The sequence below is a fragment of the Equus quagga genome, chromosome 9 (assembly GCF_021613505.1).
Source record: "Equus quagga isolate Etosha38 chromosome 9, UCLA_HA_Equagga_1.0, whole genome shotgun sequence".
Lineage (NCBI taxonomy): Eukaryota > Metazoa > Chordata > Mammalia > Perissodactyla > Equidae > Equus > Equus quagga.
Window position 1 is genome coordinate 490,171 of NC_060275.1, and position 6,114 is coordinate 496,284.

The 6,114-nt window shown below is 57.0% G+C and overlaps 1 protein-coding gene across 3 annotated transcripts in view; it reads right to left on the bottom strand.

Moving 5' to 3' along the window:
* The window catches only part of KCNG2 (potassium voltage-gated channel modifier subfamily G member 2), an 87,722-nt gene extending 86,378 nt beyond the window's left edge, over positions 1 to 1,344 (bottom strand). For 2 of the 3 annotated variants that reach the window (XM_046672230.1, XM_046672232.1), the window contains exon 1: positions 1,214 to 1,344. The gene's annotated coding sequence lies outside the window, so the exon portion shown is untranslated. The remainder of the gene's footprint in view (positions 1 to 1,213) is intronic. The other variant, XM_046672233.1, reaches the window with a different exon arrangement.
* Positions 1,345 to 6,114: the final 4,770 nt, after the last annotated feature.

The window sequence follows — 6,114 nt, forward strand, 5'->3', positions numbered from 1 at the left end:
GGGGGGAGGAGGGCACTCTTCTGCTTAAACCTGTCGGGTCCGCGGGATCCGTCCTGGATTTCTCGGCAGAAACGAAAACTTCTCAGACTTGGTCCCTGCGCTTTCATCCCCTTGAAGACGGGATGACCTTGGGGGGTTCACCGAGCTGATCTCTCCCTTTCGAGGGCTGCCCCTGAGCAGGGCCGGGCAGCGAACCAGCCTTCCTCCTGCACCTCCGCGGAGGCACCTCCCAGCGGACGCATTCCGGGATTTACCAACAGTCAAAATCCATTTTACAACTGCCGCTTGCTCCAAACGCCGGCCTTGAGAGCCGCTTCAGGAAACCGCGGTCTTTGCAGCCCCAGGAAGAGGGAGGAGAAAGGCAGGCTCCAGGCAGGGAAAAGAAGGACTTTCCAGAATTCTAAAGACCAAGTAGAATCCAGTGGAGCCCAAACCGAGCTCTGGGCTGGGGGGTTTCAGACGAGGTGACAAAGAGTGACAAAGGCAGTCACAGCCCACGTCTGCGGCTCTGCTCGAAGAGCCAGAAACCAGAAACTAGAAACCGAATCCCCTGGAAGGAGGCGGGCTGCGAGTGCGCTCCGCTGTCCCCCCGAAACCGCGGGAACGCAAGCACGCGCGCACGCACGGACGCCCCGGGGTCCCCGGAGACTCGCGAGCTCAGGGGAGGGCTAGAGGGGCAGAGAGAGCCCAGCTCGCCCTGCCGGACGCCCCCCGCCATGCGCGCCGAGGTTCCCTGCGCCCCCAGCCCCAGCACCCGGTCCATGCTCGGCGGACGAGCGTGGGAGCCCCGCGGCCGGCTCCGGCGGGGAGGCGCAAGGCGCGCCCGGGCTCCGAGTTTGCAGAAGCGAGGCTTCCCCAGCCGGGCTCCGTCTCCCGGATTCAGGTCCGCGCCCCAGGTCTGCGCCCGTGCCGGGGGGAGGCAGGGCTGGGAGGGCGGCCGTGAGCACATGTCCGGGAGTGTGTGCGTGTGTCGGAGGTATGCGTGTGTGCGCTGGCCGGTGCGTATATGAAGGCGGCAGGAAGCGGTGAGGAAAGGGCACCAGCGCGCCAGGGACTCGCCCACGTCCCGCCCCGTCTTCGCGGGAACCCGGTGCGCCCACCAAGCAAGCCAGGGCGGGCGCGGGGAGAGCCCTGGTCACCCACTCGGGTGCCCCGCCCTGGTCACCCCGCTGGGGCGCGGATGCCGCTTCGCACCTCCTGTCCTTCCTCTCACCTGGGCTCCGGCAGATCCGACGCGGACAGACGGGGCGGGGGCAGGAACCCAGCCCCGGCCACGGCCGCTCTGACCTCCATGAAAGCGCACGGAGCGGCCGAGCACGCGCGCCTCCGACCGGGCGCCCGCCGGACTCCGCACCCAGAGCCCTGAGGGGGGCCGGGGGCGGTGCCCAGAACAGCCCCGCCCCCGGCTGCGGGGCCCGGGATGGGGGCAGGACGCTTCAGACATCCCTTCCCAATCTCTTTCGCCGCCCCACCGCGCAACCGAGTAAAACTGCGCGCGCCGGACCATTGCCGCTACGGGACAGGTGCCTGCGCCCCCCTTGCCCTGCTTGGACCCCCCACCCTCCAGCGCAGACCTGCGCGCCCCCTTCCCCGCTCCGGCCCCGAGAGACTCCAGTGTAGACCACTCCTCCCCCGCCGAGCCGCCTGTCCCCGCTCCGGCCTCAGGAACCTACAGGGTAGATTCTCCTGCGTGCCCCTTGCCCTACTCCTGCCCAGAACCCTCCCGTGTAGACCCTCCCCGCCCCTGCGCCCGCTCCGGCCCCAGGACCCCCTGATGTAGACCTCCGGCCCCACTGCGTGCAACTTTACCTCGAGGCGGGACTCCGCGGGCTGCCGCTCGGCTCTCAGGGCCGGCGGCCTCCTCGGGGCGGAGCGCGGCGTCTCGGGAGCCCGCAGCCCGTGGAGTCCGGCGCCGCCCCGCGCGCCGCCCCCGGCCGGCCTGGCGATCCGCCCCGACGCGGTGGCGCGGCGCCCCCTCGCGCCGGCCCTGGTCCCAGAGGCGAGCGGACCCCCGGGCGCGGCTGTGCGGCCAGCAGCCCGGAGCCTGGGGCTGTGTCCACTGGGAGCCAGCCCCCGGGGGCGCATGGGGCGCGGACTCAGCTCTGCGCAGCACGCCCACCAGCGCGGCAGGCACCGCCGCTCCCACGCGCGCCCGCACACACTCCCCGTGGAGGCATAGACCCCCTCCCATCCCCCGTAACCGCACCCCAAAGCAGTCCTTGCAGTAAGGGGGCAGAACCAGGAGCTTTCCACGTGGGCGCGGCCCTGAGGGCCCTGGGGAAGGCCACTTGTGGGGTCTGGAGACGCTTGGCCGGTCACCAGGAGAGCCTGCTGTGTGGGGCCAGCGATGCCAGACGCGTCTGTGTAATGGATCTTGGATTACGACATTCCATCTCTGATGAGGGATGTTCCATCATTTGCATTAACAAGAAGGAAATGTTCCTCCCCAGTTTGAGGCTGAGCACCCAGACCTTGGGAGGAAGGATTTTTCTCCATAGAAACACCCATCGAATTTCAGAGCAGGAGAGGCCTGACCACCCTGGTCCTGAAAGGCCACCTCTCCCGCAGGAAATGAGGACTTCTGGGGCCGCTGCGTTTGCCAGCAGAGTCTGCCTTTCCGGGCAGTTGCTGCCGGCTGAATGGATATTGTAGCTGTTGGGGCAGAACTTGGAGAGAATCCCTTTAACACGGAAGCCCTCCAACCCGGAGGAACACCCGCCAAAACATCAATAAACAAACATCTTATGGAAAGCTCTCCTGGAGCCTGGAGCACAGTGATGCTGGCAGCTGCTGGCCTGATTCCCATATGCATGAATGTGGATGGGGAGGGACGATTTCTACACGGAGGCGACGTCCAGACCCAGCTCCGCCCTGCTGCCTCTTGCAGACCCTGTATCTTGCACCTTGTATCAGGTCCCCGGTTGCTGTGACATGCAGGGTGGGACTAGCCCGTCACCTGCCTTTTCTAGATTCTAGACCTCTGTTTAGCCAGCCCACACGCTCACCAGCCTTTTCTGCCACCATACCACATTTTCAGTCAACCCTGGGTTTTTAGTCAACAGAAATCTCTAGCTCTCTCCAGTCTACTTGTGCAGTTGTGTTTGATTTTTCCTGATCATAATTTCCAGTCATTTGGTTCTTTAAAATCTGGTGCAGTGTGTTATAATTTGTTCCTATTAAATTTTATTTTGTTAGTTCTCACTAACCTTTTTTGGTGAGCCCGTCAGGTGTTTCAGAACCTAAGTCCTATCATGCAGCATATTAGCTCCTCCCTCACCTCGAGCCACTGGAAAATTGTGAGTCCACGTCGTCAGTACGGTCCCTGTTTTCTAAAGGAGGGAGCGTCCTCGGGGCCCCGGGGCTTCCGCTGAGCTCTGCCTCCCTTTGATGCTGACAACCAGCTTGCCTTGAGCCTGGCCTTTGTGCCAGCCACAATCTACCTCCCAACCGGACTGTTCTAGCAACTCACACTTCCCATTTAGTTTGGGAGAAGTCAACGGAGACTTCGTCGAAAGCCTTTCTGAAATCAAAAGGTAGCTAATCAGGCATCTGAACTGGTAAGTCTACCCATATCACCAAGAGAGAGGGCCAAAAGAAGTGGTCTAACACGACTTTTGTAGAGTTGGCCGACTTTCACCCTTTCTTTTTGAAACAGCGCAGTGTAAGCTCGCTGGCCCAGGAGGGTGAGAATCCTGGTCCAGCACTTAGAGGTCTGTGTGTCTTTGACCAAGTTCCTCACTTCCTGTGCCTCAGTTCCCTCAGCTGTAAAATGCGATGATCATAGGACCCACTGCAGTGTTTGGGTAAGTAAGTGAGTTAATCCTAGGACACATCTGGCCCACAGTAAACAAACCGATTATCCCCATTATTTCAGGCACTTACAACACAGTCATGATCTAGAGTGTTTTAGGAATGTTGAAACGAAACCCTGAACATGTCCGAAAACCGGGGTCTGGGGTCCTTGGAGAGGGGGGGCTGCCCTGCTTCCTCCTGAGGACGCTGTGCCCGTGGAGTGAGCTGAGGAGCGCGTCTGTCGACAGCCCTTTTGTGGAAGGCGGCTGTCTCCCCATCACCAAGTACACACCTTCAGTGTCTCGGCGAGGACAGCCGGGTGTGCGCCTCCTTTTATTTAAGCCTTGCCCTGGTTGTGTTTCTCACCTCCCTTGGCCCCTTACTCTCCCTCATTGTGTGCATCTCCTTCCATTTTGGTGCTTTCATTGCTTTGTTTCTGGACCTCCACACCCTTTGCTCTGTACTTCTGATCGCTGTTGAAATTGTAGTGAGGGGCTGATGCTGAGGGTGTCGGCCACACGTCCTGGGACCCAGCACTGCCTGTAGTTCATGGATGCATTGCTGGTGGTCCACGGGGGATTGCAGAAGACGGTGTCCATTTTTCCCCGTAGACTCTTCACTGCTTTTTCCAAAGAATACTGACTTCACGGCCTGATTGACGAAGGGGCAATTTTGTGTAGCTTCTGTTTTAGGAGAGGAGCAAACGTTTACAGAATGTTTCTGTATGTCATTCACAGTCATTGGAGAAAGCTGGTGAACTGGGGCCAGCCTGAGGCCGAGCGGTTGAGTTTGTCGCTCTGCTTCAGCAGCCCAGGGTTTCACCCAGTTTGCATCCTGGGTGTGGACACGGCACCACCCATCAGGCCATGCTGAGGCGGCGTCCCACACAGCACAACTAGAAAGACCCACAACTAGAACGTAGAATTGTGTACTTTGAGAAGAAGAAGAAAAGAAAAAAAAGATGGCAACAACTGTTAGCTCAGGTGCCAATCTTGAAAAAAAGGAAAAAAAGAAGTTAGTAAACTTTCAGTGAAAAATACGAAAGAGAAAATAGGAAATGCCCTGCCGTTCCCATCTCCATCATTCAAACTTCATGAGTTACCGTTTTGTTACCAGGACATTTTGGTCTTTTCTAATGGAAAAATATGTTCTGTTTGTTTATATACAAATAGCACTATAACATGAGCTGGATCTTCACCACGTAACAGGAAATGAGCATTTCAACATTTCCTGGTTCCAACTTCATTTTAAACGCTGGCATAGACTCCGTCCAGCAGCAAGGACCATACTTCCACTGAAACTCTACCGTTTGACATTTATGTTTTCTCCAGTTTTTCACTGTTATGAAATACTCTGCCATAAACATCCGTGTGGGCATATCTTGACCCAATTTCTTGACTATGGTAACGTATTGGTGAATACCGGCTCTGTGTTACCTGTGGAAAATCCTTGTTGTGAATGGAATTGAAACTTCACTTCTTTGAGGAAACAGTTTGCGTGTGTATTGACTTATCTCCGTCTCAGCAGGTGGAAGCCCCTTGTGTGGGGGCCTGTTCTGCTTCTGCTTCCTTGTCCGCAGCAGCGGGCCTAAATTTGTCTAACGACTTCCTTCACCAATATTTTCCAAATTAGCAATTTTCTTCTAGATATTTAACTATAAGTCTCACGAATTTTCATTTCTTGGATGCTTTTCAAAACAAGATGATACATCCCCTTGTTTTTTGTGTCACAGCTTTACTGAGATGGAATAAAGACAGATACCATAAAATTCACCCAGTGAAACTGTGTAATTCCGTGGTTTTTAGGATGTTCCCAGAGTTGTGCAACCATCACCACAATCGACTATAGGACATTTTCGCCACCCCTGAGAAACCCTGCGCCCTTTTTGCCTCCCACCCCCTCAGCCCCTGGCTACACTGCCGCCTTCTGTCTGTGGGTTCCCTTCTCGGTGCTCAGAGCTTGAAGGAACAGCTGCTGCTTCGTCTTGGGGCCGGGAAATGCTCTCAGAGTTCCCATGACGTCTTGTCTGCTCCTGATTCTGTCGTCTTTCAGATGCTCCTTTCTTTTCTTTGCTTATCTGCCTGCTTCTTAGCTTTCTTTTTCTTTCTTTCCATTTCTGACACCCGTCACCCTCCCTCTCTGAACCTTGAGGCAAATGAGCCCCCGCTCCTCCGACCTCGATCCCCGCGCCCTTCTCCAGGCCTGACTTTCCCTCGCTCACTCTGCTGCTGCTTGAAAACGTTTCTCTTTCCGCATTTCTATTCTCTGATTGTTCTTTCTCTTGAGTGTTTGCAGCCTTTTATGTCTTCAGGTCATTTTGCG